The sequence below is a fragment of the Mytilus edulis genome, chromosome 4 (assembly GCF_963676685.1).
Source record: "Mytilus edulis chromosome 4, xbMytEdul2.2, whole genome shotgun sequence".
Classification (NCBI taxonomy): domain Eukaryota; kingdom Metazoa; phylum Mollusca; class Bivalvia; order Mytilida; family Mytilidae; genus Mytilus; species Mytilus edulis.
Genome location: NC_092347.1, coordinates 78,228,296 through 78,241,113, shown reverse-complemented (window position 1 = coordinate 78,241,113; position 12,818 = coordinate 78,228,296). Strand labels below are relative to the sequence as shown.

Genomic DNA, 12,818 nt, shown 5'->3' with positions numbered 1-12,818 from the left:
GAATTCTTTTCCGACAAACAAGTATAAGGTACTTACGTTGTTTATCATCTTGATAACGAGTTATAGTATTTTTTTACTTGCCTTTGTAAATTATTACTTTTACTGTTTAGCCTATTTTGGCAGTATACATTTGACGGAGCTCGGTACTTGTACATCCCCTGATCCCGTCATTGTAACACATGTTGACTGATGTACCCCTATTTATGACATTTTTACCTATTATGTCTGTTTGTTTTGTTCCCATATCGTTGTCAATATAATGGAATTGTATGCGACTGTCATACAAGTGAGAGTTTTAGTCAGCTATAAAACCAGGTTTAATCCACCATTTTCTGCATAGAAATGCCTATACACAGTTAGGAATATGACAGTTGTAATCATTTCGTTTGATGTGTTTGAGCTTTTGATTTTGCTATTCGCCTTGGGACTTTCCGTTTAGAATTTTCCTCGGAGTTCAGTATTTTTGTGATTTTACTTTTTTGGTAATGTCATTGTTTAGATATGTTAGATGACAAGGATATTGACGAACGAACATATCTCGTCGTATATTTTACAAAAATTTTACACCACAATATGTACTCTTTTCCTCGAGTGTGACATCGCTGAATTAGACTTAACACCGATTTTATACTCACATGAGCTACACGATGGGTACCATGTGAAACAGGATCAGCTAACCCTTCAGGAAAACATGAGATCAGCCTTAGTTTAGTTTAAAAGGCGTTAATGTGTTCTTGCTTTAGTATTAAGTGTTGTTCGTTCTTTTAAGTTTTATTTGAAAGAGATACACTTTTTAACAGTTGCAGGCATAAATCAAACATCCGGACATATAGGCATAGGCATGTGTCCCTCCGACAGCAAGATGATTCCGAGTTTTTGTCAACAGAGGGAAGTGCATTGCTGATATGTTTAAGTTAGGCATATGATATATAACCATTGCGACTTCAAGAGGGTTACGCCAATCTTTCGCCTTATCTACATGTATCCTATCTTTGTCTTTTCCTACAATAGTAACCCTTGAAATTTGGATCAAAGTTATCCTAACTTTGCGGTTGAGCTAGGGAAGAACTTCTTTAATTATAATTGATTAACGCAGTGCCTTGTAACACAGAGGTCTCGGAGGAGGCAGGTAATTTTGTTATGAAAATCATGCTCTCCGGCAGTGACTTTAGAAAGTCTCTCTCTCCAGTTACACAATAATGCTTTTAAAACTAAGTTTTAACTGAAAATACATTAGCAAATAATGGCTTTTTTATATTGTAGGTATCTGCACAGTCGCTTGAATTCTAGTGATAAAAATATGAAAAGAATAATTAGAAAAAAGAAAAAAAAACTGCGCATAGATCTAGACTATATATATACAATATAAAAAAAAACAATTATTTGTAAATGTATTTTCAGTAAAAACTGAGTTTTTAAAGCAGAATTGTGTAACCGGGCGCTATTTTTTAATTCAGTTTTGTCAGATTTTTTTTTTGAATTAATAAGTTTTATGACGACCAAAGAGCGATAACTCGTTTTAGTAAAAGTGATAGAAGTTGACCCTTGTGACCTCATTTATTTTCAATATGGCTTCCTGCGTATGTGTAACTATGATCATCGATCAGACAAATCATGTAAATCAGATCTAAAGGTTATTATTTTACTTCGTAAGGTAAGTTTAAATGAAAAGAAATACAGTTTTTACCGTTAAAAGATGAATATTTTCATTAGCGTCGAATACAGATGTAGAGAGTAAGCGAAGATATCGGGAAATCAATAAAATTTTAGAAATTTGTCATACATTAAAATGTAAACAGAAACACTTTGCACAAAAACTAAACAAAACTGAAATAAAAGAGAACTATGAAATATTTCTAGGTTAATTGGAAGGATTATTCTTTTAAAGTTTCTAACTTTAATTTAAAATACACTTTCTAGCTGAAGTAATTTTAAATACCAAATTTCAACCTTTTTTCTAGTCCAAATAATCATGAGGTCTTGCAAGGCTATTATAATTTTTTTCTTTGATGCCTTATGTCAATAGCTTTTCAAGACTTTCAAGAGTCATAATTATTTGGACTACCTTTTTTCAGGCCGTACAAATTAAACCTATTCATGTTCAATCAATCAAAAGCAGGCTAGGGCACTAGGCCTGGTGACTAATGTTGTTGTTGTATATGTGGATGATTTTCGCAGACATCCTCCTGACAGACAAAATAGTTAACAGAAACCTGTCTGATCAATCATGTCAATGGATAATTTATATGCATTATGGATACCTGATTCAATAAAAATCCGGCTTTAAATTTGGTTTAATTGTAATTTATCATGTTTATGTAATGAAATTCAGTTATAAAAAAAGATCTGTGAAAATAGTTATGCTGGTATAACCAGAGACATATATATATATATCTCTCTGGTATAACGAAATAAAAAAGAGAAAATCATTTGAATTGGACTTAAAAGGTTTGTTAAATTAGATTTAACATTTTCATCTTAGTTGCATTTAGAAAAGGAAATTTTGTTAAATGGTACATGTATCTGTGGTCAAGGTTACATGTACAATATCTTCATTGCAAATCAGGATGGTGCTATAATTGTAATGATTAACAAAATGATTAAAGGGTTAGAGTACTAACTGTTGCTGAGGCCTTGAATGGAGACATTGTGTTTGCTACCAGTACAAACTGTTTTACATATAGTAAACTTTGAACATGTTGAATTATGTAAGACACTGTCCTTTTGCGTATGCATTTAGTTATGAGTTGTCTATTTCAACATGTTCAATTAGACTGAATAGTTAGTATATAGATATAATGTGGTATGAGTGCCAATGAAACAATTCTCCATTCTAGTCACAATTTGTAAAAGTAAACCAATATACTCATATTACATCAAAGTATGTTCTTCAACACAGAGCTTTTGCTCACACCAAACAGCAAGCTATAAAGGTTTCATACTGATATTCAATGATATTGTATTGTTTTATTGAAAAGAACTCTTATTCTGTTGATACATGTACATAAAAGGTACATTTTGTAGGTAGTTAAATTATAAATACATTATATACATGTACTGTACAGTATATAATACTTGTACTTGATTAAATTTTACAAGATTTAAAATGCAAGGTTTTCCATGCTTTTGAAAATACAATTACCAAATGACCAACACTAGAGCTGATGTACATGTATGTGTTAACGTTAGAATCCTTTTCTCTAATTACCACATCTTACAATCTGTGTTTTAAAAGAATTTTATCAAATTGGTCAAATCTGATTTGAATGCACTATGTATAAATAAATTGAGAATGAAATATGTACATGTATGTAATAAGTGTACCGGTAATTAACAAGCATATTTATATATAAGGGAAAACTGAAATAATAATTTGTGAAATTACCAAAGAAAATATAGCCATATTGAAATTTTTACACATTTATTTCAGATGAAGTAATATGTATAAATGTTAATGTATGTTAAAGGCAACATATTGTTAGATGAGTAATTTCTCAGTGCTTAACTCTAATGAATATATGTTAAGTAGGGATTTATAGTGGAAAATACAATCTGTGCAATCTTTAACTGTATATTTCATTCTGACCACAAAAGTTTTATTGGTCTTTTTTTTTCTCTCTGACAGAGAGTCATAGGGATGGTTATTTTTGCAAAAGGTAGAAGAGTTGACTTTTCTATAATCTATTTCTTGTATTCAGATGCCTTATGAGTTTGAAGTTTCTAACAATAGTCTGTTGTCCTTGACTGTCATGTGATTCTTTTTTCAGTTACTGCTTAAAAAAACACATAAAGGCAACAGTAGTATTCCACTAAATCAGTGTGTTACAAACTGGTGCCATGCAACAAAATAGTTGCTTTAAGATCATTATGACCTACATTTGTAATTATCAATCTTTTAATTAAGAGTTGACATGGTTGAGGACAGAGGTATTCTATATATACATGTATGTCATTAACATTTAATTACTGGTATAATGAAAAAAAAAAAACAGTACAAAATGTTAACTTTGGAAAACAACAAGCATGACAAGCTTGTTATGATACTAGTTTTGAAAACCTAATAAAGAATTTGGAAATCTTATAAATGATTTATCCTAGCATTTGATTACAAGTTATTTATATTTATATGTAAATAGACAAGGGATAGATCATATCGTTAGTCTCAATATTGATCTTGTAAATGATACTTTGATATACTAACGGGAGAAACCATAGACAATGCTAGAAGTTTAGAAGTTAATATAGGTTAAGGGTCATGTTTAGATGGTGACATCTTGTTAAGCTTCTCAAATGACTATTCTAGACAATATTGGTAATGTATGGACTTTTTGTTGGATAAAATTCTGTATTAAGTGGTATGGTTAAAAATTTCTTTTCTTTTCTTTTTTACATGTTGCTTTCATTTTGTTTCTACATGTAAGTAAAATAGTAAAATACACAGAAAAATATGAATGAATTGACATTAGCAAACCACATCACCCAGAGGTTCAAAGACCTGAGGGCTGATATTGGTTAGAATTTTCCTCTGGATACAGATTGCATCATAAACATGCATTTAATAATCTAAAGGTCAATTATTATTTAGATAACATCTTAAGTTATTTTTTCCCCACCATATGATGGCATATCTTTGCAGATGGACATAGAATAGGTATGAAGTGACAAGTACTAGCGTGACCATCTTTTTTGTCTACACAACTTTTATATATATATATATCATTATATCTTTTATTGATACCCAACCTTTATATATATATCCTCATGAATGTAATGGATAGATTATTGCTGAAAAATTGTGTACACTGCTTGTACGTGTATATTTGATATCTACATTTATGCAAAAAAAGATTAATTTTCCTTTTTAACCAGATGTCATTGTTCACATTAGTGTTGTTGTTCTTTGTTTGTTTGTGTTGACAGTTTTTGTTGTGACAGTCTCTGATTACTTGTTTCAAAACTTTATCTGGACTTAGGTTGATTTATACAAATAAGTATAAATCTCAGGTTGATTTATATACATATAAGTTTATAAGCATACATCTCAGGCAGGTTGATTTATATACATCTAAGTATACATCTCAGGCATTTGTTATTCTTTTTGAGTAAAGTACTAACATTGAACTACATGTACTAGTAGATCGCATTGCTAGATTCGTTTTTTTGTTGGCTTGCTGTCTCATTGATGTTTGGGTCTGCATAATTGTCATCTTATACCAGATTCTTAATATTTCTACAGAAGTTTTTCCATGTCTTCTGTTGATGCTGAGAACAAATGACTGTTTCCAAATTTTAATGTACCATAGTAGGAAACGAAAATTTTAAAGTAAAATATATATAATTCAATGCATATACACCTACCATTGCTGTCAAAATTGGTGTATAAAATTTGTTTTAATGAAGGAAAAACTATCATCAAATCTTTAAATTTAAATGAGTTCTGTTCAAATTGCATGTGTTACAATTGTTTCTGAGTCAATTTATCTCTACTGTGACCTGCTCACACTGCAACTTATTTGTACATGCATACATGTATGTGTATAATAAAGTAGATTTGTCTGTTCTAAAACATTTATCATACTTATATTAAAGCCCAATCAATGTAAAGTGTTACCGATTTTAAATGATACGAAAAAATACAGCAACAGCTTGCTACATTCATCTTACTATGAAACAGTCATTATTGGGATGTGTGACGTCTAAGGCATCTTACTATGAAACTGTCATTATTGTGCTTTATATATATAATGACGCATAGGGTCATTTCAAAAGTAATTTGACACCCAAGAAAATTGGATAATTTTATATGTAAACATTTTGTCAATGTGTGAATTTACTTTCTTGAGAAAATGTAAGTATACATAATGCTTGAATTTTAAATTCTGTGGAAACACATACTTGCATATAATTATATATGTACATGTGGTATATATATGATCATTTTAGAAAATCATTTTTTAAAAGCACAGTTTGATCATAACATATTTTTTAGAAATATTTAGCACTCTTGATTTAAATTTTCATTGACTTGTTAAAATTGTCAGTTTGCATTATTGTAAATAACTTGTAGTTTGAGTATTGAAATTAATTCAAACACCTACATTCCAGTTGACTGATATTTGGTAGAGTTACAGCCCTTGAACTAAGAACATTTTAAAAACATTTGCAGATTTGTAATTGATATTTTGTATATAAGTGTATAATGACCACTTACTGAACCCGATTTGGTTTTATTTGTTCCAGTCAACCGATTTTCATTGAATATCATTTGCATTTTATTTTTGATGATCAACATGTGTCAAACATTATGAACAGTACTATGTTAAACCTTTTGCTCATCTTTGTCACATCTTATTGTCACTCTCAATTTAGAAGTGTCTTTATAGCTTAATTTTTATTGACTAAATTAAAAAAAAAAAAGAGTTTCTAATGTGCTCCAATCATAACCCCCCTCCCCCAACTGCCCCAGCTCAGATTAAAGTAATGTAGAATTTCATATGAAAAGTAAGAGAATCCTAATTAATGACAACCATTCAATACACAAATTGAAATTTCATACGTTGATAGAAATTATTTTAATAACTTTTTTTAATTTATGGTATTTGTTCGATTTTCAATGTAAAGAACACTGAAAAATATATTAAAATTTGCATACAGGACACATCACCTATTATAAGAGTTATTAAATAGGCCAATTACTAGATCTTGTCAATTTTATTTGTGTTCAAAAGGATAGGTAATAATATGTTACTATGTTATGATTCACCATTGACGTATGTGATAATTAAAGTCTATAAATCCATAATAATATTTTGTTGTTATTTTTTTCTTTGTTAAATATTCATAATTTGTTTATCCCAGAAGCCTCCTTTGAAATCGTCCTATATACATGTAGTTTTAGAATATTTTGGAAGGATTTCTGTATATCATGCTTATTTTACTGTTCCAATTGACTTTTAAATGAATAAAGTACCTTTACTCAATGATTATTACTAAATTTGTTTACTGTTTTTGTGGATGGGGTAAACCAATGATTTGTTGATTAAAGGATTTTTCATATCCTGTTTCATTTGTTCCTATCAATCCCAGTAAGTGAACGTTTGTTGTTGAACCCATGTACTTAATTTTATCATGGTTTGCTTTTTTAAATGTACAATACCTGTATATATCAAACTTTACTTTGTGCACTGTTGATTTACTTGTGCATTAATTCATTTAAAAGTTATGAAATTTGTACATATCTAAAATTGTACAAATGAATGCTTTATAAGTACTCAGTGAGATCAGTCTAATTCTTATATTGATTAAATTTCAGTTGTACATGTATATAATTATTCTCCAATGAAATTATTTTTAAATGACTTATCCATGTATCAAGTCTAGTATTACATCTCATTACATTATAACGCATGTTTTTGAAAAGGATGATTTTTGTACTTATTTTTAAATTTATTGATTGTTTAAGCAAAAGAATAGCATGCTTTTGAATTTGTACACGACATGAGTTGAATTACTATGTGCTATTTACTACTATTATGACAACTTGAGTGAATTCATTCTTGGGTCAATATCTGTGTCGATCTATATACCTAAACTTTTACATTTAAAGGTAAGACTTGTCTTTTGTAATGTACATTTTTCTGTATTTTATAGAATTATCATGTCATTGATCAAAAGTTGTTGTATTTTTTGTATTTTTATACGCTTTCGTTCATTTGCACTGAAGATGTCTGTTTTAGGGGGGTACATGTGTCAATGTTGGTATTTTTTCTAACTTGATGGAGACCAAGATGTAATTTATACACCATCCTAGATTACCTTGCATACAAATATGTACATGTACATTTGTACAGTAATTTAGATTGTCACAATTGTTTAATCGACTTGCACCATTTTTAATTTTAAAAAAAACCATAACTTCATGTTGGAAATGTTTAAAAAAAAAAAAAAATCCATTATTTTCACCATTTTTAAAAACAAGCCCAATTTAGTCAGTACACTGGATATTTTGTCCATTTATTGTAAATGTATCAGTAAGGTGTATTTTCCCTTGTGCTTTGACAAATGTTTAAATAGATTTTATTTATTTGACTGATGAAAATGAACTTACACCTTAGGGTGGGTACATGATGTTAAGATTAACATCATTTTATGGAGTTTCTTTACAAAAAATGTGATAGCTATATACAGGTGAACCATTCAATCAAATTTTAAATTAATTTACCTAAAGTTTTACAACCTTTTGAATAATAAAGAGTGTATATATCATAATACAAATGTATATGTACACTTTGTGTACATTGTCACTGTAAAATGTATTGACACACAGTTTAATACTCTTAACATTTATAAGAGACATTTTAAAACGGATCCTGACCTTTGAAATAATTTGAATTTGACCTTTATACAGGTATGTACCTAAAAAGTCACCGCTCTCTTCATAAAAATATGATTATTAATATTGAGTAATAACTGAGGTATTCATTGTTTGTAACTTTTTTTTAAATTTTATATTTGACAGTTACAATCACCATGATCACATCAACCTGAAACTTAGTACAATGATATTTGTTATATATAAATTGATGTAAATTTCAAACATAAATAGATATGTCAAAGTTTAAAAAATTGTCAGAGAATTCACTTCACTGAGCATAGAAACTTAAAAGGATGAGATGGGAAAGATGTCTTACATGAATAAGCACATATCCCTGTTTAAAAAAAAAAATTAATTATATTTGCTTGTTATTTTGGACAAAATTACTCCTACAGGATATTTTAGAAACATCTCAGACATGATGGAAAACGCTTGAACTAAGATTGTCTAACAGTCTTGTTACTGACTCTCACCAGCCCTATATTTACTTGTCAATGAATACAAATAACGCAGGATTTGTTATGTTATTGCAACATACAAGTTTATTAGATTAGTATTTGATGTCATAATGTAATTAACAGTTATGTCTAATATACATGTATACGTTTATTATTGCATGCAGGATCTGTATCAGTAGGTCATATAAAGTACATGTACCGGTATATAAGAGAAAAATTTCTTTTTGGGTATATTCATAATGTTGGTGTTAGTTTTCTACTTGTAAGTCAGTCAAGTTCATGAAAATAATTTAGAAGGTTTACAGTAATTGGTTTTACAACTCAAATAATAATGCAAGCTAAAAGGAACTTGTTACATCTTTCAAAAAATTATGCCACATGAAAGTCACAATTTAGCGCTCTGCATTGTTCTTTCCAGATACAGCACTTTTTATACGACCGCAAAAATTGAAAAAATTTTGGTCGTATATTGGTATCACGTTGGCGTCATCATCTGCATCGTCGTCGTCCCAATACTTTTAGTTTTTCGCACTCTAACTTTAGTAAAAGTGAATAGAAATCTATGAAATTTTAACACAAGGTTTATGACCACAAAAGGAAGGATGGGATTGATTTTGGGAGTTTTGGTCCCAACATCTTAGGAATTACGGGCCAAAAAGGGCCCAAATAAGTATTTTCTTGGTTTTTGCACTATAACTTTAGTTTAAGTAAATAGAAATCTATGAAATTTTGACACAAGGTTAATAACCACAAAAGGAAGGTTGGAATTGATTTTGGGAGTTTAAGTTCAAACAGTTTAGGAATTAGGGGCCAAAAAAGGGCCCAAATAAGCATTATTCTTGGTTTTCGCACAATAACTTTAGTATATATAGAATCTAAACATGTACTTAGATTTTTGATTATGGGCCCAGATTTCAAGTTGGTTCAAATCAGGATCCAAAATTATTATATTAAGTATTGTGCAATAGCAAGAAATGTTCAATTGCACAGTATTGTGCAATAGCAAGAAATTTTCAATTGCACAGTATTGCGCAATAGCAAGAAATCTTCAATTGCACAGTATTGTGCAATAGCAAATATTTTCAATTGCACAGTATTGTGCAATTGCAAGAAATATCTAATTGCACAATATTGTGCAATAGCAAAAAATTTTCAATTGATTGGAGTTATCTTTCTTTGTCCAGAATAGTAGTTGAATCAACTTAAATCATTGTTTTATACAATATACCATGTATATTCACTTTTACTACCAACTGATAAATTAAAACAATCTTTACCATTCAGTGATAACAAGCACCTTTTGTTACATTTTAATATTTTATGATGTATTTAAATGAGTAGTTATTGTTGCAAACTCCATTAGAAATTTGAATTGAGATCAGTTTTGGAAAAAGGGAAAGGGGGATGTGAAAAATAAAAGGGGGGGGGGGTTAAATTTTTCTCATTTCAGATTTCATAAATAAAAAGAATATTTCTTCAAACATTTTTTTGAGAGGATTAATATTCAACAGCATAGTGAATTGCTCAAAGACAAAAAAATATTTAAAGTTCATTAGACCACATTCATTCTGTGTCCGAAACCTATGCTGTGTCAACTACTTAATCACAATCCAAATTTAGAGATGAATCCAGCTTGAATGTTGTGTCCATACTTGCCCCAACCGTTCAGGGTTCAACCGTTCAGGGTTCAACCTCTGCGGTCGTATAAAGCTGCACCCTGCGGAGCATCTGGTTAACATGACTAAAGGAATATTACTATCTAATCTTATTTATTAGAGAAAATAGAGGATCATTTTAATTAAGAGAATAAACAGGCTAACATTGTGACAATCATGATGTTTGCTTGTTTGAACTTTTACTTAATATATATACATGTATTATAATCCGATCAAATATGAGTTTAAATGTCATATTTCTTTTCATTCTGTCATTCAAATTCATGAAGAAAATAAGTTGTAAAATTGATTTGATGCATTTTGATGAAACAGAAAACATTGTCAATTATTTCAGTTGCCATGGTGATTATATTTTGTCTTTATATTTTAATAGGTTTCATTATGAAATTAATATTTAGCAGTCAATACCTGTTTGTTGTAGTCAATACCTGTTTATTGCATATTGTTTTGTTAAAGTTAAGGATGTAAATAAATGATGATCTGACCACATAAGCATCACATGATATTTACTGGTAGGTTAAAAATTACCTTTTCTTATATATATATTACTTTGTACCTTTTTTTAAAGGAAAAAGTTATGATTTTTTTTTTCAAAGTGGTTATCAAATTGTGAAAAAAAGTCAATGGATTCCTGTCTGTTTTGTTTAAGACATTTGTAACTTCTAGTGGAAGTTTCTTATAGAAATTTTTGAAAATAACTAAGGAAAATTGTTTTCTGCTGCTGTTTTATTATCCCACCACTCAATGTAAGGCAATGTTGATAATCTATCATAAAAAATATATAGAAATTAATTTTTTTTTCTTAAAATCAAAGTCTAGATCTATGCTGGAATGTTTAAGTGTCTGAATTGCAAGTTCAATTAGACAATATTGAAATAAAAATTTTGATGTAAGTTTACCTTGGTTTTAAACACTACATGTCACAAAAGGAAACTTCATATACCTCTCCTGTCTTCCTAATTTGTCACTGTTAATATAAGAAATTTATACATGTGTTATATATATGTAAGTAAATTTTTGGTCAATTCTTTTACCAGTATTTTTCTTCTCTACTGAAACGTTTTTATTTAGTCCCTGGTAAATGCAATGATGTTTCAGTAGCATATATATGTTATTTGTACACTTAACAATTTGGTCCAATTTTTCATGTTGTTTTGTCAGAGACTTTTTGTTTTGTCTTCACCTGTCTTTTTGCTTTTAACCCCAAACTTTTCATTCTCTTGTCACAAAAAATATGTATATATTTTTTCAATTTCTGCTTCTAAAGGTTGTTAATTTGGACTGTATCTAATTTTGTATCGTTTGTTTGACCTTTCATTTACTTATATTTTAAAGTTTAGGAAATTGTTTGTGCACAATTAGAATTAATGTCAAAACTGACAGCTGTCAACTTGTAAAAAATTTATTTCTAATAAGTATGTAATCAGGAAATTCATCACTGACACTGTATCATTTACCTTGTTCTGATTTTTTAGGGGGGGGGTTCAAATTTAACTTATTTTTAAACATATTATAACAAAGATTCTATGAAACTTAGTGTGGCCACTGATCATGTAGATTTGTGTGGTGATATTTGTATAAGATTATTAGAAAGACAATATCACTGTCTTTATAACCTCCGTACAATATCTCTTATACCAGTACAAGTATAAATAGTCCAGCCACACCTGTTCAAATGAACATAATGAAATAATACACAAGGCGCATTTGTTTTTTAACATCTGTCCATTTCTCTTAAAGAGGTCATATATCAATAAAAAAGGATGGAAGATGACCACTTGTCAGACAATTGGTTTACATAAGAATATTTTTTGCTGAAATATGAACATAGAAAATGAAATAAGGAGATATTTGATGTATATCATGTATATGTAATATGGATTAGACAGCAGCTTATGGCTTCTTATATTGTGCATGCATTTGATCATTCAGAACATTCACATTTGATAATCCATAACATTGCTTTGACCTCAGAAATAGTCAAATAATAAAAGTTGATATTCAAATCAGTGCCTAATCATTGCAGTTATCATAGTGTCTCATTTTATGAAATTACATATAACTGCAAGATACGATATTTTCTGTATTTTACTGATAAATGTTTGGTTTTTATACGACCCCAAAAAAAATTTGGGATCGTATAATGGTATGATGTCTTCGTCGTCTTCGTCTGAAGACACATTGGTTTCCATATAATAACTTTTGTTTAAGTAAATAGATCTTCATGAAATTTTTTCAGAAGGTTCAATACCAGAAAAGGAAGGTATGGGGAAGATGGTCCCAATCGATTAGGAATTAGGGACCCAAAAG

At 29.4% G+C, this 12,818-nt stretch overlaps 1 protein-coding gene across 10 annotated transcripts in view; it reads left to right on the top strand.

The window, feature by feature from the left end:
- The first annotated feature begins 1,544 nt into the window (after positions 1-1,544).
- LOC139520597 (phospholipid-transporting ATPase ID-like) overlaps positions 1,545-12,818 on the top strand; it is a 64,535-nt gene continuing 53,261 nt past the window's right edge. For 4 of the 10 annotated variants that reach the window (XR_011663927.1, XM_071313408.1, XM_071313404.1 and 1 more), the window contains exon 1: positions 1,545-1,654. The gene's annotated coding sequence lies outside the window, so the exon portion shown is untranslated. Of the gene's footprint in view, positions 1,655-5,665; positions 5,849-7,390; positions 7,607-12,818 lie in introns of those variants that run through there. The other 6 variants (XM_071313405.1, XM_071313400.1, XM_071313406.1 and 3 more) reach the window with 4 other exon arrangements.